The sequence below is a fragment of the Sus scrofa genome, chromosome 1 (genome assembly GCF_000003025.6).
Source record: "Sus scrofa isolate TJ Tabasco breed Duroc chromosome 1, Sscrofa11.1, whole genome shotgun sequence".
NCBI lineage: Eukaryota > Metazoa > Chordata > Mammalia > Artiodactyla > Suidae > Sus > Sus scrofa.
In genome coordinates, this window is record NC_010443.5 from 41,752,818 (window position 1) to 41,777,187 (window position 24,370).

General features: G+C 34.1%; 1 long non-coding RNA gene across 13 annotated transcripts in view; it reads left to right on the forward strand.

Annotated features, from left to right (window-relative positions):
• Positions 1-22,664, forward strand: part of LOC106507559 — a 294,718-nt gene extending 272,054 nt beyond the window's left edge. For 5 of the 13 annotated variants that reach the window (XR_002343126.1, XR_002343118.1, XR_002343110.1 and 2 more), the window contains 3 exons: positions 9,411-9,538; positions 20,971-21,260; positions 22,255-22,664. This is a non-coding gene — a long non-coding RNA (uncharacterized LOC106507559). Of the gene's footprint in view, positions 1-9,410; positions 9,539-19,271; positions 19,317-20,970; positions 21,261-22,254 lie in introns of all 13 variants that reach the window. The other 8 variants (XR_002343116.1, XR_002343122.1, XR_002343129.1 and 5 more) reach the window with 4 other exon arrangements.

A 24,370-nucleotide genomic window follows, 5' to 3' on the forward strand; every position in this document is an offset into this window, starting at 1 on the left:
ACACTATGTCAGGTTTTTAACCTGCTAAGCCACAGTGGGAACTCCAACAAATTTATTTTTGAAGGAAAAGAAGCAATCATTAATTCCTAATATGTCTTGACTATGTCCACTTGTCTCTGTTTCTGGCCATCCCTGTGGTCAAAGATATCATTATTGCTCACCCTGCTTTCTAAACTAAACTTCCACCACCTGACCTGCCTACTCCTGCTTTTGTCCTCACCACGACCACCCTTCACCCCAAGCCCATTGAGATTTCACACAGCACAGTAGCTTTCCAAAATCTAAATTTGATCACCTAAATTTCTTAAAATCTTTAAAATCCTTCCTATTATTTTTGGAATAACAATCAAAATACTTAACCTGAGTTTCACAGCCTGAATGATTCCTCACCCCTCTCCACACACACTCTAAACTTGACCCTGAACAAATCTCCATTGATCCAGTCACAGGAATTTCTGAATTTCTCAAAATGGTGAGCTCAATCTTGCTGAGTCAGAGTGCAGAAGAATTTTCTTCTATCTGAAATGCTTATTTTTTGCCACCTAATTTCTTCCTGTGACTTATTTACCTAGTTAGTTTCCATTCATTTTTATATGGTCTTTTTTTTGATAGTACAAATCACTTCCAATCATATTTGTATTGATATGGTCAGTTAGAATCTGTTACTGCCATGAGACTGTCATCTCCCTGAGAATAAGCACCAGGGTTGTTTTGTTCACTGATTAAACCCCCTAGCACCTTGCTGTGCCAGACTCTATAAGTATATATTGAATCAACAAAGGAAAAGGAAGACGGCATGAATTAATCAATAGTTTTCATAATGGCATTATTCTCAACCATTGTTCCTGAGGCCATTGCATGAAAATTACCAGATATCTGTAAATACAGATTCCTACTGACAGACTATCTAGGTGCAGGGCTTAATATCAAAGAAGTGATTCCAGTGTGCAGCTTGGTCTGTGGCATCGTTTAGCTAAGCAATATTTCCAACAGTAACCATATGTGAACTGTAAAAAACTCTGAATTCAATCTCTTTACAGAAGAATGAGTATGTATATAATTACCCATGCAATGTTTGTAAATATATGAAGAATTCCTAGACTTGGTTTCCATGTTGTAAAAATGTATAAAATAGGACTTGTTTACTTGGAGGGGACCACAAACTAGTAAATTAGATTTATAATCAGACAGATCACAATACATTAAAATATATTTTTAAATATATCAGGATGTGCCTTAAGTCCTGATTAGAAAATATGAAGGCAAATCTATGGGATATTAAGACCCCAATTTGAATTGAGTCTTAGGGGATGAGTAGGAATAGAGGATAAGATAAAATAGTCAAAATTATGGAATCATGAAAGAGCACGGCTGATTCACATTATAAAGGGCATTGTAGGCCAAACCAAAGATGTTAGATGAAAAATTTAATCACTGTTGTAACATTTACAAAGACAACGACACTGCCTTTTAGGACCTTGGGATGAACAAATAGATCTCTTAGCTGATTTCATAAGCTTAGTTATTTTTCCTGCCAACTGTGAGACAAGTTACCATCAAAGTTGAAGAATATTATATTTGCCAACAAGAACATTTTTATTACTATGTATATGAAAGTGAAAGCTTCAGTCTTCTAAATTCTCTGTGTGAAGTGTCATGTTGGAATTTAAACTGGTATTTAAAGACATCTATACAAACTATGCCCTGTGTTCATCAAAGTTGTAATATATTTTATTTTATATGGACAGCTCTCTAGCTATAGAAAATGCACATTTGATATCATTGACATGGAAATGTATCAAATTGTTAATTGAAAAAGTTCTTTCAACAATTTGATACATTTCTATGTCAACAATATCAAATGTGCATTTTCTATAGCTAGAGAGCAGTCCCTATGAAAAACATCCTATAAAAAAAGTTCTATAAACAACAAAATGGGCATCTTCTAATTCAATGATTCTCAGCCCTATCTAAACCTTAAACCACCTGGAAAGCTTTTTAATTAATTGCTAGTATGTACTCATTACTATATGTTTCCTGTTTTGATTTAGAGTTCTCTTATTAGCTTATGAAACTAATAATAAATAACAAAATCTATACTAACTATGACAGTCTGCTAACATCCGGGAGAGAGAAAGACATTTTCTGAAACCTAAGTTTACTCTAAAAGCACACCCCTTATTGTATATCCTCAGCTGACTAAAAGAAATGCTTAAGGCACCTTCATGATAGTTCTTATCTCCTCATTCTTATCTAGTTCTTATCTCCTAGGGAGAAATATTTGTGATTATTTTAAGGATTGCAAAGAAAACTATTTTGTACAGCACGTTTTACTTTTCCCAAATGACATTAATTGTTGGATTACCCTTCAACATTTTCCTTTTTCCTCATAGTTTTATACACACAAATGTCAGCATTCAGTAGTACAATGAAAAAATAAAGAAGAGTATTTTCTGAATGAGTCTATTTCCATACCATGAAGTTGAAGCTTGCCACAGATGAGAGGTTCTGCCTTTATGTGATGTGTGAGCAGATCACTGTGTGCTGGATTAATATCTACCCCTAAAGAGCAGAGTTTAAAGAAGCATTCCTACTCAACTGACCTGCATTCTAAAAGTGATTATAACTTATATTTAATCTTTGAGTTTTTCTCCTTCTAAAATTGCAAGCAGTTCCTGTCTCTGACAGTGCTTGGGCATATTAATTAGAGAATTTAAAAACCATAGTTGTAATGAGAGATATATTTCATGGTGTAAAAAAAAAAGCATGGAATGAGTCAGGAAGTTTATTTAAATTCTAGGTGATAATCAATAGCCATATATTTCTGTATACTTCAGCTCTTGATTTTCCTCTTTTGCCTAATAGGAATAATAAGTTTTGCTTATTAACTTATAATTAAATTATAACTTAATTCACAGTTATTGTTATAATACAGGATTCTATACATATACAGTTAATTAAATATCACAGTACCTTCAGACTCAATTCATTTGACATCCACTCATTCAGTAAATATTTTTGAAGATGTACTATGTGATTATATTTGGTGATTAAAATCCTGACTTTGAAGTCAGACCTTGCTACTTCCCTTGATTACATGACCTTTTGAAATTAATTTTCACTCTCTGATTCTCAGTTTCCTCATCAGAAAAGTAGAACCTGATTCTCACTTTTCTCATCAATAAAGTAGAAGGGGGATAGCCATAAGTATCTCAGTAAGTTCTGGGAGAATGTAATGGGACAACATGCATTATAGATAGCATTAGATGGGAAGTGAATAGTTACAGCATGGAAGGATGTTTAGGACTGAGTTAACAAGTCTGATACTTAGAAGGGCCTATTTGCAGAGATGGCTCTTGCTGGCTTGAGGAAAATTGGCTTTGAAACATTCTGTAAACTGATCAAGTCTCAGTACTGCTCTTTGTAGACTGTTAGAGCAATGTGATTTATGGTGAATGTGTTTTCTTTCTGGGAATCTTGCATTTTGGTAGCTGTGCTTAGGCAAAGTGTCTATGCGACCAGCCCCTAATAAAACCTTGGACTCTCAGTCTCAGACTTTCCTGTACAGCAGTAGTGAACATTTCACTGGTGGAGGAAGGTTTATCTTTGTAGTGCCTTTGAGGAGCCTGGAGAAAGCCAGTGGTGGGATTCCTTCAGACTCTGCCAAATGCATTTTTTCCCCTTGCTAATCCTACTGTGTATTTTTCTCTGTAATATTTCACAGTGGTGAGCAAAATAGCCTTTAAGTCCTCTGGGTTTTTCTAGCAAATCACAAGTGCGTGAATAGACCCCTGACCCAAGTGATAAAAATGATGGAATTTGTTAAATGACCTCCATCTATAGAAACATGATTAGAACATTGTTTGGGGAAAAGAAAGAGGAAGAGGTGGGGTTGCTTAAGCCCTGAGGCCTAGATGTCTGTGGAATCACCATATGTGAAACAGAAGTTGAGCTGTGATCTGTTATGAGAGGTAAAAGTTACCAATGAAACTGAAAAGTGCTAAATCTAATCCTAGGAGAATTAATTAAGTGGATTCCTTGGTTTCTTTTTGCTAATTAATTAAGTGGATTCCTTGGTTTCTTTAGCTAAGGTAGCAAAAGATAAAACAAGAGAAATAAGAGAAAGGGCCTAGAAATCCCAAAGATTATACTTTTTTAATGTGGAAGGAGAAACTTATATTTTCTTTTAGGCTGTACCTGCAGCAAGCAGAAATTCTCAGGCCAGGGTTCAGACTTGAGTCACAGCAGGAACTTGAGCCATAGCAGTGACAACACAGGATCTTTAACCCTCTGTGCCACCAGAGAACTCCAAAACTTGCATTTGCTGAAGGCCTCTATATTTACCAGAATTAAGTTAGTATTAATCTGAACCAGACTTGTGATGGATAAATATAATTTCCAGAGAAACCAGTGAGAAAAAAAAGAATTAAAATGATGTATTAGGTATCTATTTAAATGCATACATATTTAAATGTATACAGATTAGATATCTATTTAAATATATACATGCACACACATACCTTGTAAGAGATGTAACTACTCTTCTAAGGCTTTGAAATTATGAAAATATTAATATAAAACTGAGATATGTAAATAAAGATAATTCAAATTAAAATTCAAATTTAATATACATATATAATATAAAATATATATTCAAAAACTTAAATTTATATTACATTTAAATGAGAAATACATTTATATTTATTCATTATATATATCAATAAATAATTCGAAATTCTATTTAAAAACAATATTGTGATTTTATAACTTTAAAAGACCTTAGCAACAAATTGTTCATTTGTTGGACTGTTAGAGAACATGAGGATATTCATAATTTGCCTAAAATGAATTTGTCCCATTCCACTGCTTTTTCCAGAAAAATATGCACCTCTTGTTTCACAAAAACAGGTCCCTTAAAATGTGTATATATCTAATTTATTTTTGAAATATTTAATAGTTTTATGAAATTAATATTTCAGTATTAAAATTTTCCTTGCCTTTAGGCTTCTTGCCAAATGGTTTAAAATCTGCAAATACCTTCACTACTAAAAATCCATTTCAAATAATTTTGAAAATTTTTGTATTGAAAATAATAAAACTTTAATGTACTTGTTTTATAAAGTTCATATTTTGTAAATTAGAGTGAACTATCTGTATTTAGAAAAAAGCTAAACACTGGCTACAATTCATTAATAAATAACATTAATGTAGAACCCAACAAATTATCTTCAACAACTTACAGCATTTTTCATCTTTAAGACTTTTTGAGAAGATTAAGTAAATATAAATTGCTCTTTTGTGCTCTAGCTACATGAGCATTCACGACTTGACATTCATGAAGCAGGATAATCTGGGTGGGTGTGAGAGGAATGGTATATGTGTGAAGATGGACTCGGTCTCAAGACTCATAATGAAACACCATTCAGGATGTGACAATTTCCTCTCTTACAAATCATGCAATTTCCCGTTCATCCTTCAGGTGGATGACACTGCTCAGTTGGATTATCACTCATGCAGCTTCCTGCCAGAAAAAAAGATTGGTTCTTGAGAGTTGTAAAGTTCAAGAGGCTGAACAAAATATAAAGGAGGAAAAGAGGAGAGAGAAAGTTTTAGAGTGTTTGTGAAGCCCTCTTTAGGCTGCCTGGATATAGTGTGAGTGAGAACCTTCCTTTCACTGTGCCTCAAGGTGAAAGAGTACTTTCTGATGGTCACCAGAAAATGTGAGCATGGGTAGGGTGGAGGGCTGCTCAGCCACGATCTGATTGCTAGCTCTTTCGCTTGACTAGTTTTAATTTTTAACACTAATCAGAGATTATTGAAATATATTTGTATTAAACAGTTTAACAGGATTCATGCTGAAATCTTTAGAATCTGGTAATGTTTCAAAATACATCATAGACAAAGCCATGCATTGAGAGAAAATTTTGCTTTTACATACTTACATTAGAAAAGATTTAGTAATCTTACATCACTAACCTAAAATTCTCTATTAAAAATAAGAGTAAAAGGTAAAAATCAGAGATCCAGTTGTGGCTCAGTGGAAAATGAACCTGACTGGTGTCCATGAGGATGTGAATTCGATCCCTGGCCATGTTCAGTGGGTTAAGGATCTGGCATTTCCATGAGCTGTGCTGTAGGTCACAGACCCGGCTTGGATCTATCCTGTGTTGCTGTGGCTGTGGTGTAGGCCGGCAGCTGCAGCTCTGATTCGACCCCTAGCCTGGAAACTTCCATATATTGTGGGTGCAGGCCTAAAAAGACAACAACAACAAATAAATAAATAAATAAAATCACCAAAATCTATGTTAGATAAAAATATAAGGGTAAAATTAAACACTTATTAAGTTTTCCCAAACTTTGTATTCAAATGTATATGTTTTACTATGTAAGGTGTTACTATGTGAGTCAATAATGGGAACTTCCTCTCCTACATACCACGTAAATAAATGGAAGGGCATTGCTGAGAAAAAACTGAAGCTGCACTTTGAATTTTATGCCCAGGGTTGTGATTGACTCAAAATCCAAATTTTTAGCAGCCACTGAAAACTTACTCTCCAAATTTAAAGATATTCCCGATTTTATTAGTTAAAGATAAACTTGCCACTAGCCCAGGCCTTAATGAAGATTATGAGCAACTCAAAGCCAGGCTTAATATTATGTTGATTTTTGCAAGCCAGCACAAATAAATTATTGCTTGACTAAAAGGATAAATGGAGGAATATATACATTAATAAATTAAAAGGAAGGACCATTCTTTAGGGAGTACAATTTTATTTCTTCCTGATTTGTATTCAGATGCTTTTAACAGAATTTTGAATTGTGAATCTTTCTCTGATTTCATTTCATTAGTTTCAAGTGATCTTAATGCCACTTTAAATATATGTACACCTACATACAGACATATGTTTCTAATAAGCATGCCCATAATTATTTCTCTGCATGCATTTGCACATTTCTGCTTGTATTAGATATTCAGATGAAAATGAAAAATTCAGAAATCACCAAATTTAACCATATGCTTGGATTTTCAAGAATGTTAAAATTTAGGACTTAACCCTTGGTCTAGAGCTCTCTATTTAGCAGCCTTGTCTCAGTCTACTGAACAAGTTCTTGCTGCACATTTAGGCCAACTGCAAGAGCATATTTGCATTGATACTGGTCTTTTACACTTGTTGCCTTCCAAATATCATAAAATTGGCCAGTACTGATAAGGAAAAAATAGTCCAATCATTTAAAATATGCATTCATGTGCTCCATTATGATGTTAACTTGGGAATTTTGTCAGCACTTTTGCTAAGGTTAATAGACCTGAGGCTTCCATATTCCTGGTTCCCAAAATAAATCTGTAGGTCAGATACAATCATTAAATGTAGTTTAATCACACTTCAAAAATCAAAAAGCTCTAAGTCTATATTTTTAAAAAACTTTGTGGCAAATGTGACTTCAACTGATGCATGGGTTTTGGTTTGAAAAGTTGTATATTCATATATTAAAACTATAAACCTGGAGTTCCCATTGTGGCTAAGCAGGTTAAGAAAAGGACACAGTGTCGTGAGGATGTGGGTTTGATCCCTGGCCTTGCTCAGTGGGTTAAGGATCCGGTGTTGCTATGGCTCTGGCATAGGTTTCACACGCAACTCCAATTTGGCCTCTCGCCTGAGAACTTCCATATGCCACAGGTGTGGCTCTAAAAATAAAAGAAAAAATAAAAAAATCTATGACTATGGATCATATAACAGCTTTTATATTGCTCACTGACTTCCAAGGAAAGATGCGTTTTGATAAACCTGGAAGCCTGACCATAGCTTTGAATTTCATGGGTCATTATGATAAACTTTTAAAAAATAAGATTTGGGGAGTTCCTATTGTGGCTCAGCAGAAATGAACCCGACTAGTATCCAAGAGGATGTGGGTTTGATCCCTGGCCTCGCTCAGTGCATTAAAGATCCGGCGTTGCTGTAAGCCATGGTGTAGGTAGCAGATGCGGCTCAGATCCCACATTGCTGTGCTGTGGCGTAGGCTAGCTGCTGTAGCTCCGATTTGACTCCTAGCTTGGGAATGTCCATATGCCACACCTACAGCCCTAAAAAGCAAAAAAGGCAAAAAAAAAAAAAAAAAAAAGCTGATGTTTTTGGATCACATAGACATAGCTTGAAATATAGTTATTGAGGCAAGCAGCAAGGTCATCAAAGACTTCAGCAGGCTGATTGGAGATATGTGGTTTTATTTCTCTAAGGGTGCAAGGGGAGAATCTGAAGCTAAGATTAGTTTCTAGGAAACTAGGTAGTGGGCACAAGTGGGAAAGGCCCTTTGCTTACAAGCTGGATTCCAACCTTACCGAAGGTCATCATGTCTAAGTTCAAATTCATCCAAGTCCCAACATCTTCATACTCAGATAATTTGGTGTCTAAGTCTTGCTCTGCTTAAACCATATGCATTAGGTATTTCTGACACATATAATAAGAAAATAGAATGGGAGGAAGATGAAAGAGTTTTCCTTGCTAGAGCTCTAAGCTATTCCATTTTCAGCAGCATAGAGCAGAAACTAGGAATGAGAGCAGCTGGATCCTTTCACTTCATCTAAAGGATGCACAGGAAACTTGATAGAGAATCACAATGGATCAATTGGCCAGAATTTTTTTTTTAACTTCCTTCTGCTTTTTTTTTTTTCCTTATCAATAGTGTCTTAGAGATTTAGAGGGAACCAAGAGTAAAAGATCCATGTCAGTGCCAACATGAGTTCAGAGCTGGTCTAGGGACCTAGTTACAGAATGAAGAGCAAGAACTTATTCAGTTAACCTAGTTAAAGATACTAAATACCAAGTAACCATATGCTTCTCTTTCCACTATGTGATTTTCTTTGCCCCGTTAAAACCTGTATATTTATAGAATATATAATGTGACTTGTTAGGCCTATGTAAGCTTAAAATTACAAGCCAAGACATTTAGTCCCTTTAGTATCTTCTATAAATCATAATTCAGTTAATAAATGTACAATGTTAAACAAATCTACACAATCATATACGCAAATTTAATTTTGAATGAAACTACCATGACTTCATCATACATATACTTTCAAGCAAATGCTGACTTCTAAAAAGATCAGGCTTGGAATTAATTCTGCTCATATATACTTAAAATTTTTTTTTCAAAGAATTACCTATAGTATTATTTTAGAAACTTCAGGACTCTAGTGTCCTTACCTCATAGTTATTCTTACTTTAGTAATGATATTACTAAGTTTAATTATCTATTTATTATTAATTTTGATGAAAAATCATAAATTCCAATAAGATGGAGAAGTTGTCCTCATTAAGACTACACCTAAGAAGATCTTACAATCTTTAGGCATTTTCAAAGGTAGACCAACACCAATACTTTCATAATAATTTTGTTAATATTCTCCTTAGGAACCATCTAAATGCGATAAGAGATAATTCCTCAGCATTGCCACTCAGAGTGTCTCCTGCCACTGCTTTGGGAATTATTACCATGAAAAACAGAATCAGGATGCTCCCCACCAACTTCATAACAAAAGGTGGGGTCCTCACATGTCATTCATTGCAGTCTCCGGCCAGAAACTGTGGGAGTGGTCTTGCTGCGGGAACAGAGTCTGGACTCACACATCCCCATCCTTACTTGCAGCTTATCTCTGTCAGCTTAGGTTTTCCAGAATGCATTTGCTGATATAAGATACAGCCTATGCATAGTCACATTTGAGGTTTTTTTCCTTCAGAGCTTCAGATGAATCTATAGATGTACGTAAATTCAGGGGAAAGAAGATGCTTATCTAACTCTATGCATTAAGTGTATTTGAATCTTAGATCTAATTAAATTAATCCTGAAGCACGCACATACATTGCCATGAAAAACATAAGTTCTATGTGCAATGACATCAGAAGTGACTTTAAGGTGTTATATTGAGCTCATATGCTATGAAACATGCCAGTCACTATTCTAAGTGTTTTACACACATTACCTATAATACTTAGAACGACACTTTTTGAAAGATATCCAGGTGAGAAATCTAGGAAACAAAAATCTAAGTAACATACTCAACTTAAAGCTAATGAAGTAGCAGAACCAGGATTTAAAATTGAGCATCCCAGGTCTAGAATATGCACTTTTGGTCACTACACTATACTTATCACACATACACATATGTTTTTTACAATATAAAACATAATGAACAATGTAGTAGGCATTTTGCGGCTTAAAAAATAATGGCAGCTCTATATCTTCCAGGAAACGTGGTAGGATTGCCTTTTCATGTACCTTTGTAAGTGTTTGGAACTTCCATGTAGTTTTGGTAAATAAGTTCTGGTAAATAAGTAAATAAATTCAGTATATCAATTTTCGGGCCCCATATTTAATTGCCTTTGTAAGACCCTTGACACAGAGAGGAAAACATCCAAGATGGTGGATACCCCCTTTTGTCTATATTTCTTAGTAATTAAAGAGTAAATGTTCTTCTCAATCTGAGGAAATATAATTGTATGAAAATCAAAATTCTATTGCTTTATGGCATACAAATTTGAGGATTGCTTGTTAAAAAGAGTAAAATCGAAATACATGTCGGGTTTCTCATATGAATATATAAAAATGTAAATAAGACATGCTAAGCAGTATATTTAATAATTATCTAAAACTTTCATCAGAGCTAAAAGATATTTTTGAAAATATATACTTTTATATTCATTATATGATTTCATATATCTCTGTATTCTGCTAGCAAATGATTTCTTGCTTCCATTCCTTTGTTGAAGTAGATTAAAATGTATAATGGCAAAAGGTTAAGAACATAAAATAGGTAAATGGTTTATTATCAAAAAAATAGCTCACTTAAAACACAGGGGAGGGGGAGGGAGTGGGAGGCATCGGAGCTTGGGCTTATCAGACACAACTTAGAATAGATTTACAAGGAGATCCTGCTGAATAGCATTGAGAACTATGTCTAGATACTCATGTTGCAACAGAAGAAAGGGTGGGGCAAAAATGTAATTGTAATGTATACATGTAAGGATAACCTGACCCCCTTGCTGTACAGTGGGAAAATAAAAAAAATTATAAAAAACAAACAAACAAAAAACCACAGTAAGATTGCTGGACTGTAATGATTTAACTTAATCCATCAACAAGTATGTATTAGCTAGCCACCTGATATAAGCTCATTACTGGTAATCTAGGAATTAGGACAGAAAAATAGCCAGATAGCCATAAGATTTTTCAAATCATAGTTTATAAGTAAAGATTAGATATGATGCGTCAAAGACTGGAATAACCATTTCTGGAGCCAAGAAATCTATCACTAATAATTCAATATGTCATTGTCTTTTGAAATCTTACACATATGTATATATGTGTAATTGTCTTCTACACATATATACATATAACTTAAAACCAATAGATACATTGGCTTTATATAAAAAGTATATAATATACATATATATTCTTTTTATGGACACACTTGAGGCATATGGAAATTCCTGGCTAGGGGTTGAATTGGAGCTACAGCTGCAGGCCTACACCACAGCCACATCAATGCCAGATCCAAGCTCCATATGGATGGACATATACCACAGCCTGTGGCAATGCCAGATCTTTGACCCACTGAGTAAGGCCAGGGATCCAACCTGCATCCCCAAGGACACTCTGTGGGGTTCTTAACTCGCTGGAACCAGGAACTCCGGTTTTAAGTAATTTAAAATGCAGTATGTAGTTTTTTAATTTAAAAATTTTAGTTCCATATAAATAATAGAACAGATAATTTTTCTATAATGAAGTAAAAAAAGATAGATTTTTCCACCTAGAATACTATAGTTCACAATGTCTATATACTATCCTTAGGAATGGATAATTAGAAACATGTCAACATTTCTTTGGCTATTTAAATATTTATTTCATGGGGAAACATTTATGCAAAGTTTTTAAAAATACTGTTGAAAAAGATAAATTTCCTCATTACATACAATTTATGTAAAGTCATATATCTCACCTTCTGAAGGTATCTGTCAGTTAATAGTTTTTATGGACAGAGATTATTCAAGTCATGTCACTGCTAAAATTCTGGACAACATATTCATCCAAACGAGATAATAAGTTTAGTTTTTCAAGGAAAACTGTTGGCAAATAAACATGATATTTCTCAGGCTTTCCAACCTCACATGAAAAACAATTACTGTGTTTGTTGTGCAAATAACGCCTCTGCAATTTTCCTACAGCTCTGTTGTCATTTAGAAGTTACAGCTTTATGTGTTGCTACCAAAGCCATTTCCTTAAATTCTTTTGTAACATTTACTTTTATAGGCAAAGAAATATATTCTACTTTTTACTTTTTTAAAGAGAAACATATGGTAACCAGAATAAAGCTAATGAAGCTAGAATTAGTAGAATTAAAGCGGAGAGAAAGTAGATTTGAACTAAGTTATGAAAGTGAATATTGAGCATCGCTTATTAGTGGAAATTAGAATTACATAAATGTTTTTATTATTAGGTAACATGATGAAAAGGAAATGATATAGGAACAATTTTAAGTTGTAGTTTGAGAGAGATGAAATATCTTCCCAAATCATCTTTTTTGGAAAACTGTAATTTTATTCTTTGTTAATAGTAAGTGGAAAATATCATTTCCCCTATTGTTCTTTGATTACTCTGATTTTTCTTTTTTTTTTTTACAAAGTCACTATAGTGAAAAAGAGGCAGAAAATTATGTTAAAAGGTAAAATGAGGTATATTAAAATTTTTACCAGTTTATTGGAGCATATATGGCAGCATCAAACCATCAGTGAAGGAGTATCCCACTTAAAGGATTTAGGGGCAGGGTTTTTACAGAGCAGACACTGAGGCGGAGCAAAGCAATTATCTGACAGATTGGAGCTTAAGCAGTTGCCTTATTTGGGAAAGTCTAGTTGGTTATTTATGACTGGCTGTTCTTCAGTCTCACTTTTTTACATTTGAGTACATGGACTCTGGCTCAGGTTTTGGTTTGCTCTTGGGCTACCAAGCATTAGAGGTAAGTCTAATGGCCTTCTTGCTTTATTACTGTAAAAATTGATAACTTGAATTGTGAATAGAGGACTTAAGACAAAAAACAGGAGGGAAAAAATAATTTCATTATCCATCCTCTTCCCCAATCCTGAAGAAATATTTTGAAAATTTTATAGTGTGTTTATCCACTTCACTTGTATTCTCATACATTCAAAAAATATTGGGGAAGTACTTACATATCAAATATTAGAATATAAAATTAACCAGTTGGAAGAGCCAAAGTGTGTTGTGCTCCAACTGAGCTAGCCCCTTCCTGAGATAAAAGGAAGGACACACACTTTCTGCCCTAGAGGAGCATCCCAGAGATAAAACACCCAAATACCCAAATACGATGATGAATCAGTGACTACAATGTAGCCAACAGCACATCTTGTAATTCTAGCAGGCTTATTCTTTTGGGTCATTCTGACACTGTTTCAGTCTAATACTCAAAATCATATTATGATGATTAAAAGAATTAGCTTTAGATTCACCCAGACCTGTATTTAAGAACCAATGATACCATTTTCTGTATATGTAAACTTGGACAAGTTACTGACTTTAATTTTTATTGCCTCATCTATAAAATGGAGATAATGGTACTAGTCACCACACTGGAGCTTTGAAGAATAAAATACAATAATTGTAAAAATTTTACATAGTAAATATTCAAATAATTATTAATCTCTGTTGTCATAATTAATAATAGAAGGACTCTTTCCCTTACTGACAGAATTCATTCCAGTCCAGATGAGCCTACACTGTGTATGAGGAGAAATACATATATGAATATTGGACCACCAGAAAGTGCATAATGGTTTAGTTATCTATGCTTAAGTCAACAATAGCTCTTCAGGGAACAATTAATTACCAATTTTCAGGTTTTTTTTTCTTTTTAGGGCCGCACCCATGGCATGTGGAAGTTCCCAGGATACGGTTAGAATCAGAGCTAGAGTTGCCAGCCTATGACATAGCCGCAGCAATGTGGGCTCTGAGCTACGTCTATGACCTACACCATAGTTCATGGCAACGCCAGATCCTTAACCCACTGAGCAAGGCCAGGGATTGAATCCATATCCTCATGGTTCCTAGTCGGGTTCGTTAACCACTGAGCCACGAAGGAAACTCCCAATTTTCAGTTTTCTTGTTATCTCCAGAGATATGCTCTCACTTAGCCAATAGTGGCCAACCCATTAAATATATGGTAACTGCAAATCCAAGATTTCCTTCTATTTGCATCATTTTTTTCCCCTGCCTTTTATACTGGGGCTTATTTTTAATAAGGAAAAAATCAGTTTGAGATAGTCTTAGTCACGTTTATTCCATTTGCATTTGCTCATGTTAAATTCTTCATAATGTCCTACCTAGTATGTCTGGGGCATCTAATCCATAGGCCAGTTACTTTATGAAGCAATGTATAGTTGGATGTTTATTTATACTATATTTTCTTTTTATCAGTGAAACAGCACATTAGAGATAAAAAAATAACACATTAGGAGAAAAGAACAGAGATTTTGGCTATTCTTATTATCTTTAAAATATTTCATCTTTGAATCTTTCTGAAAAAAAAAAGTGTGCCAAATACTTAGCTTTAAAGTTATTAGATATATAAAAAAATTAGCATTAGAAAAGTGCTTTCAATGGATATAAATGGGCAAAATGTAGATGATCTAAGATTTGGGGATTAAATTCAAATATTTACTTATTTGCAAAATTATAGTAGTAGTTTCTTTCAATTTAAACAGTTCCACAGAAAAGAAACTCATGAACTTGGAGAACAGACTTGTTGTTTACAAGGAGGTGAGAGAATGAGTGGGGTGGACTGGGAATCTGGGGTTAATAAATGCAAACTATTGCCTTTGGAATGGATAAGCAATGTGATCCTGCTGGATAGCACTGGAAACTATATCTAGTCACTTATGATGGAGCATGATGGAGGATAATGTGAGAAAAAGAATGTTTAAATGTATGTGTGACTCGGTCACTTTGCTGTATAGTAGAAAATTGACAGAACCTGTAAACCAACTATAATGGAATACATAAAAATTATTTAAAAATATATAAATAAATATTTTTAAAAGTATATCGATCTTTAATATTAACAAAAGTTTTTAGATTCACAAAATTTTAGAGCTGACCTAAAAGTAACTTCAGTGGCAATCTAATTTAGCCCCTTCATTTTACAATAAAATAGGTGAACCTGAGATTTATGAGAGATGCCCAAGGTCACACAATCAGTTTGAGGCAGAGCCTGAGCTGTAATCTAGATCACCTGATTTCTAATTCGGTGATTCTCAAAATGAGAGGACAGAGATGGATGCTCTGAATGTTTCAGAAAGCCCAGTGATTCCAAGATAGTTTTGAGGTTCTCAGCCATCAATCTCACTTATTGTCAAAGTTTTCAGGAGAGCTAGTATTATAGAAGCAGCCTTTATACTCAGAAATGCCAACTGTAACCACAATTGCCTTATAGAAGGAACGGAAATAAAGAGCACCCCCTACATAATGCAGCCATTATCCAAGATTATTCAATATACTTGCAATGTTATCAGTATATTTCATCAGTTACCAGAAAAGCCTGAAAATTAAGTGAATTAAGTTTTCTGTTGGTCATAGTATTCATCATTGTTTCCTCTTGAGATATTTACCTGAAAGAGTCCAAGCTATCAATATAAGAGAGAGAGGCATTACCTAATTAGATTTTTTTTTTTTTTTAATGGCCAAACCTACGGCATATGGAAGTTCCCAGACTAGGGGTCAAATCAGAGCTGTAGCTGCCAGCCTGCACCACAGACACAGCAACTTGGGATCCAAGCCAAGTCTGCAACCTACACCACAGCTCGTGGCAAAGCCAGACCAGGGATCAATCATGCATCCGCATGGATCCTAGTCATCCTAGTCAGGTTGGTTACTGCTGAGCCACTATGGGAACTCCACCTAATTAGAATTTGATCACTCATAAAATCAAACACTATAATAATTTTCTCCGTCTTTACCAGATGTGAGCTGGAAATGTTTACTTTTTATATGTGTTATTTCAGAAAGTGAAAATTCAAGCATTTGCTTTCTTTTTTCATGCAATTATTTATTATTATTCTTTCTGAAGAGCTATTTGGGGTTCATATACGGCTTTATAAAGAATATGTATTGGAAATTCTCACTTTTAATTAAAGTTAATAGTTAAAATACAATTTTTCATCAGCCAAATACTATGTTTTTGTAATCCTCATTGTGCAATACAATACTACATCAATTTAAATATATTTATAAAATACCAATAATTTAAAAACAAGTATTTTCCTGTCTTGTAGTGTTTGTGGAGGAAGAATATGATACCTAGAGTACTCATCTCCCCAAATTCTTCATATCAATCCCTCTGGGTTGATTATATACATAGATACTTACGTGCATGCATACATTCATACATAGGCTTCCTTTTTTCTACAATTATTAGACTATTTTTAAAAAATTGTTCTTAAAACTGTCCCCTGATGTCAAGGCAGGGAAGGGAATAGCAGCAATAAATGAAAACTGATTTTCAGTAGAGTGGTCAAACTTGATGTAAAATGGTAACAGGGAAATGAAGAATGGCCCCAGTTGAACAGAATGAATGAAACAAAAAGATAACAGCTCAGAAAGTAATCATAGATAATTTGTAGCTCAGAAAAAAAGCCTACTCAAGATCTCACAGAATCTCACTAGTACAATTCAGGACAAATGAATGTCAGTCCTTTTTCATGTTTCTGTTGATAGGAAACCTTATTTAAAATGTTTATTTCTAACATTTATCAATCTCTGTTATAAGGAAATGTGTTATTATTAACCCAAAGCACATGAATTTATGTTATTTTCTCCCTTTTTGGCATTAAGTGAAAATCTAATCATATTACTGAGGTGGAAACAGATAATTTTTTTCCTTTGTCTAACTTGCCTTAAAGAAAACTTTATTAATCCTTATTTGTCTCAAACCCTCTAAGTACAAGCATCTTTGTGGAAGATGCTTTTTACTTATTATAATTAAGCAACTTTTACTAAAACTTATGACATCCAATGATATTTTTATCCCAAGTATTAAAATGCTATGTCTTCCAATAAAGCAAATATTTAGGTAAGAGCCTATTTGATTGCTGGGAATAACTGGAGAGCTTTATCTTGGTTCATTCCTTTATTGCTTTATATAAAAAATGTTTACTGAGGGTATACTATACACAGAACACTGGAAAAATATAGAATTTGAAAATATAAGTGTGTTTCTTTGGTTAATAAGCTAATATGTTAGGAAAGTAATTAAAATATATTCACAAAAGAGGAGCAGAAGGTGATTACAGCAGGGAAAGTAGTTCTTCTTGAGATAACCAATGAACATTTTAAATACAGTGGAAGGTTAGAATTTCAAAAAGTGAAGACATAGCTTCCAGGGATATTAGGAAAAATGTATAAAGTTAGCCATATAGACAGAATGATTAATGTTTATATAGAAAATGATGGGGACATAGGTTATAAAAAATGAATTATTCTGTTAGTTTTCTGTAAAAACATTAAAGGGTCTTCATTGACCATGATCTGTCTACATGTGATTGCTTTATTTTTTGTTCAATTAGCTTGTTCTTGATGAATTTTTACCATGAATTCACATATTTTCTTCAATTTCTGAAAAATGTCAAACATTTCTGACTATTTCTTTCCCTAAGTTTTTTAAATAATTGCTTCCCTTGAAAATTCCTTATAAATAAAATTGATGCTTCTCAATCCGTTCTTCGCCTTTCAACTTTTAATAGTTTTCATCTCTTCATTCCTTTCTGATGTGTTCTGTGGTACATCTTAATTTCTAAATTTTAGTAATTTTCTCCTTGGGATTATTTGCTAGTCTTCTATTTATTTCCTAAATTGATTTTTTTCAGAATATAGCTTTCGTTTTCAAGCTTTCCAAGAAGAAAAGATTGTGTGTGCTTTGTCTGTATTGCCTTGACCTCTCACGGAAGTTAAAATAAATTGTAACTTTGCTCTAGAGTACTACCATTCCTAGTTGGTCATTTTAGATGTTATAAAAGTCACCTGGTTTGTCAGGTTACTATGAATCAATGCCCTGTCTTCTGATTTGTCACCAAATACCTTCCCTTCATATATTGATGAGCTATGATATTTGTTTAAATTTATGAAAAACATAGCAACACATAATACGTGGAGTATATTAAGTTAATCAGCATATCCTTATCATGTTGAGGTTCCCTTTTTTGTCTCTTAACCATTTTTAAAGGCTCACATTTTAATATTATGTGTATACTTTTATTAAGTTTATGCAGAACATCAAGTTGGAAAAGAAAAATGTTGAGACATCTGAACAAAGATCTCTAATTTTCCAAAAATATTTTAAAATCATATAATAGACACTGAACTTACAAGCAGAGTTAAAAGAAAATGGAATTCTATAAAACTTGCTTCAGTACAATCATATTCAGTGACTCATACCGTTATGCCTTCTAACCTCTGGTCTTAAAAGCAAGCCCTTAGAAGGTCATTGCAACCTTAAATGATGTTGATTTTCTTGAGATTATGCTGTAACTTGACAGGAGTCATAAAAAGGCCACATTGTAAATGATATATCTTGGTTACTCATGTCCTTTCTGCTGGCACTCAAACAACTCTTGTCAAAGCTCTTAGACCAGATAATGCTTTCATACTCCCTGATAGAATAATCTGAAAATGCTACCTGGAGTGTTAGCAAAGTCCCCAAATTGTTTTTCTGTAGATAGATCATGTATTGAAAAGAGGAAAAAAGTATAGAAAGGCTTATTTTATGCTCTTTTGGTAATACAGTGTACATATACACACAGACGTAAAAGTTAAGACATTTTAACCTCATGACCTTTTTTTTTGGGGGGGTTCTTTGTTTGCTTGTTTTTACTCATGTAATTTAAACTAATGTAAGTACCTCAGAAAATGTGATTCTGGTTTTCTTCCTGAGAATTAAGCTAAAAAGGGATGGGGGGATAGAGTTTGAGGAAGATTAAGATTTTTCTAATCCATAGAATACATTTAAAACCCTGACATATATATGTGTATATATATTAGTGGGTTAGGTTAAAGATCAGTCCTTATTCTTGATATATTTTGAACTAATTTTTCATAGATTTTACCATTTATATCCAATCTCTAAGAAGTGAAATGATCAGAAAGAATTACTAATATTTAAATAAATGATTCTTAAAATTCTCTTATTATTAAAAAATCCTTATTTTCTAAAGTGACAGAATGGACAGATGTTTGAGAGATTTCTCATAATATCAAAGGTAAGAGTTTATGTTATGCAGCACTACTAATTTTTATAATGTCTTTAGCTTTAAGAGTGTAAAATCTTTGATGACAGTAATATTCATTCCTTTTGTGTAAGGGCCAGGTGGAACTGGTGCAAAATAAATGCTATTTGATGAATTCGATGAGGGAAATAAGCTTCCAGTTTACGCCACTGTTCAAACATGGTTAAAGGTGTTTCATACTAATATGATTATTTAAAAAAACATAAAGGCACATATCACTATCATTTTAAGAGAGAGTTAAGAAAACAGTAATAAAATTAACTGCCACTGAACAGATACAAGCTGAGCTTTTCAGAAGGAAATAATTAATTCATAGAACTCTTACATTTTAAAAGTACTTACTACAAAACTGCATGTTATAGGAATATAAAACAGTAATATTAACATTTTATAGACAAATGAGTCTATAAGGAACTTTAGATAACTTCTAGCCCTGTTTCAAGCACCTGGAAGATCTATCTTTAATTTGAACTGGCACATAAATTGAACATTGCTGAGAGGTCAAATTACATTTTGGTGAAGAGGGAAGGAGTGATGAATAATAATAATGATTGTACTTTACATTTATATAGCAATATATGCCATTTAATCTCCTTTTACATCCATAGCTCTAGAGCAGAATGTAAAGATTTCATAATATCAAAATTATGATCAAGCTTTATCTTCCATCTATCTACACCGTGCAACTTACATGATTTGCATACTGAATATACTTGCCCCCTGGAAATGCCAGGAATTCTCAATACTCAGATTAGTTCACAACCCAAAAATCAGACCTACAATTGTAGACAGAACATCTCTGTAACTAAATCTAATTTCTCAAGGTAAGTGTGATCTTCTACTTGAAGTAGTAAGACATATTTGTATTGATTTTTATAATGATGGGAAACCAAAGCAAAGGCCATTCAAAACTTAACATCAGATGTATTCCCTAATGTAGCCCAAATGTATATATGATAATATAAAGATAATATTTTGAGGTATTTCTCTGAAGGTAAAAATAGAGCAGCAATTTTGCTGATGCCTCTTTGTTTCTGCTACTGTCAATACTCAAGCAATGTCTGCATAGTTACTGCTCTGGATGCTGTGTTAAAAATTCCAGAAAAGTTAGTTCCCACCATGGAACAGTGGGTTAAGAATCTGACTGCACCAGCTGTGGATATGCAGGTTCAATCCCCAGCCTGGTGCAATGGATTAAAGGATCCAACCCCACAGCATAGGTCACAGCTGTGGCTCAGATTAAATCCCTGGTCTGGCAACTTCTGTATGCCACAGTTGTGGCCATAAAAAAACCCCAAAATTCCAGAAAAGAACAGGATGGGAATTGGAAAGAAAGATAGTTACACAGTACTCACCAATTTAAAAAATTATGTTATTCCAGTAATTTTACTTTGCTAATAGGTATAAAATCATTCCATAGCCATCACTCTGTATAATGTTTCATGATCGCTAATAAAATATTCACTATTTTGTTCAAACTTCTTTTATGAATAACATAGAGCACCTGGATACAAGTGTATTACACAAATTCCAAGCCTTCAAGAAATTATTTTCAATATTGTCATTACAAATAACATTGTCACTTTTAATATATTTCATATAAAATATTTTCTTCATCAATTTCCAGGGTATTCGAGGATCCGAAACAATGTGGTCTAAGAAAATTTTGTAAAAATAGAAGACTAAGAGTAAAAGCAGCATCCTCCATAAAATGTGAACTGCTACTACAAATGTTACTGAATTGGATGACATACCTTTTGGGAAATAAGTGACTACAGAAATGCGTCAATTTGTATAACTTCTATTTTTTTTTTTTTCAGACAAATCAGACCATGCAAAATTATTCTTGGAGGTGGGGAGAGTGGCAGAGAGGATGGTCTGCCAAGTTGTTGAGGGCACTTGTGGCCAAGGATAATGGTAACTGTCTATTAAGTCTCTTTATATATCCTCCAAAAACAGTCTAAAACTGCCAGCACTATTAAAATAATACAACCCCCCCATGACATCCTTAGCATAACTAGAAGCCAATCACACTTAAAACTATACATCAAGTGTAAGTGCTCAAATAAGCAAACCAACAGCAAAACCCAGTAAGGTCCCTTTCATGATACTTTAGCACACCTTTACCTTTCGCAGGACAGAGACTACCCTTTCTAGGGAGATTTGGGGTCCTCATAGGAGGATATCTCTACAAAGAACACCCAGTCAGGGAAGCCTTTTTGTCTCCACAGGCTGAGACTCCTCCCCTAGTGGGAGACACCAAGGCAAGCAGGTAGTAAAGGCACTAGCAGTTTCTTCATTACTCAGGGTCTGAGTCCACTCCCCCACTGGGAGCCACTCTGTGACTCCTGGAAAGCCTCTCCTGTCCCCTCAGGCAATGCCAGCAGAAACGAGTGCAAGCAACAATAGCATCATATAAATAAATGAGCAGGCCAAAATAATACTTCAAATGTCTGAAAATTAAACTGTATTTGGAACCACAATCCACAATAGAAGTCAAGGACCTCATGCTAAACCTAACCACGGGACTTCTCACTAAAATAAAAGAGGTGATGTTGACACAGAGCCTCTTGACATAAAAGACAGAATATTAAGGATGAAAAATTGCTTTAATGCAAGAAAATCACAACTTTAATGAGGAAAGGCAATCAACTGACACCAATACCAAGCCGAACTGTGTGACAAGAGAAAAGCATCACTTTTATTGTATGATACTTGCAGAATATAAAGTAAAATAATAAAAGACTAAGAAATTATTATTGCAAAAATCAGAATAATAATCACTTCTGGGAAAATATGGGAATGCAATCAGCATGGAGCTCAAGGGGGTTTCCTAAGTTTCTGATGACATTCTGCTGGGTATTTGGCATGTTTTAAATTTTTGACTTACAGCTGTCCTTTGGTATTGCAGAGGTTGGTACTGGGAGCACCTCCCCAGCCACCGTACCCAAATCTGAGGATGCTCAACTCCCTTATGTAAAATGGCATATGTAAACCAAATGACCCTCCACATCTGTGGGTTCCACCTCAGTGGGAAAGGAGTGCAACTGTATATATCAACAATTTTGAATGATATTTGGAGAAAACTAGTAAGACTGAAGATACATATGTACTATGCCTCAATCATTTCATATGTTTTAAAAAAACTTTTTGTACATTTCTGCAAGGACTCATATATGAGCATGTTTATTGAAGAAATTTTTGGTGAAGAAAAGAGGTAATATTATCTGTCCAAAAAAAGAGAAAACTGATTAAATGATGGCTTATTTATATGATAAAATTAGTACATATGTACTCTTGAAAATAAATAAGCATCTCATACGTATCAATGTCTATATGTCAAAAAAATTAATACAATCAATCAAAGTAGGCTGTGAGATGATGCATACCATTTATTATTGTTTATTACTCAAAAAACTAACCTACTGTATAAAACAAGAATGAAATAATAAATATCAAATACATGATTGTCTTTTCCCTTAAGAAGACAAAATGAAGAAGGAAATAAAGGAACATATAACTTCATCTGCAAAGTTTTATTTAAAAGAAGAAAGTAACAATCAAATATGGCAATATTTGATAAAGCTAGCTGGTGTTTGAAAAGGTATTGATTCTAGTGTTGTCTGTATCTTTGAACTATTTCATCATTTAAGGGCATATTAATTATATTTCTGTCAACTTATTTTTTCTTAAGTGTGAATTGCTTTGTTCATTTATGTTACTTTCCTGGCCTCTGTGCGCATTTGGATTTATAAATCCACAAAGCACTGTACTTTGTTGTGAGGCTAAAACCATTTCTTAGGCCTCTGACAACATATAACCTCTGTAAACACCTTGCTGCTTGGCTCCTGACTCCTTTTGCTTTTGTTTTTGCATAGTGTTTACCACTATCATGGTAACACCACCGCTCCTGTTCTATCACCCATATGCCCTGCTGTTCTAGGTCATCCAGACTCTGGATGACTCTTTTCTTTGAAGCTGCTGTATTTGAGATGTTGCTTTTCTACTCCTCTTCAATCCTGGAGGAGGAGACTGGGAGTGTCATCACGAGGGGAGGTTAAAAGGTGATAGAATCATCTCTTGCTGCTCTAAATGTTTCCCTACAGATTACAAAGCTCCATCCATCTCCAGTTGGAGAAAGCTGGGCTGATTTCTTACAGTTGTGCAAGCAAGGCTATTCCATTGGACACCCATCCACAACTTTTATTTTTCCCCATTATTTGTCCCTGAGAAATCTTATCATGATACATTAAACTGCATTTTTCTAAAATCATCTCTAGGGAGTTCCCGTCGTGGCGCAGTGGTTAACGAATCCGACTAGGAACCATGAGGTTGCGGGTTCGGTCCCTGCTCTTGCTCAGTGGGTTAACGATCCGGCGTTGCCGTGAGCTGTGGTGTAGGTTGCAGACGCGGCTTGGATCCCACGTTGCTGTGGCTGTGGCGTAGGCCGGTGGCTATAGCTCCGATAGGACCCCTAGCCTGGGAACCTCCATATGCCGAGGGAGCGGCCCAAGAAATAGCAAAAAGACAAAAAATAAATAAATAAATAAATAAAATCATCTCTAAAAAAAAAAAAAAGCAAATTTCTTCTCCATGAAAAGGAGATTGAATCTTTAAGAAATAAACTGTTAGGATTCTGTTGACCTATCTATGCCTGCAACATCTCTCTTTTTAACATTTGTACAAAACAAAAATATATAAAATCTCCAACACTGAAGGGCTTCGAGGTAAAGTAATTAGTTGTTTAAACAGAGTACATCACACTTTTTGGCTTATGAATCTAAAATGATCAGTTTTTAAAATTACCCTTCATGTTGAACAAAGTAAGTAGATTTAATGAGTTCATCAATATGAAGTTCACTTAAGTTCACTGTTATTAAAACAGCTGCATAATAGATCCTAAGATTTAGTTAATAGAGTATCAATATATGTTGGTAAAATGGGAATCTATTCACTTATGCCAGAAATACTTATGAAAATGTGTTTGAAAGATATTTCAGAGTTTGGATGAAGTTAATTAGCATCTA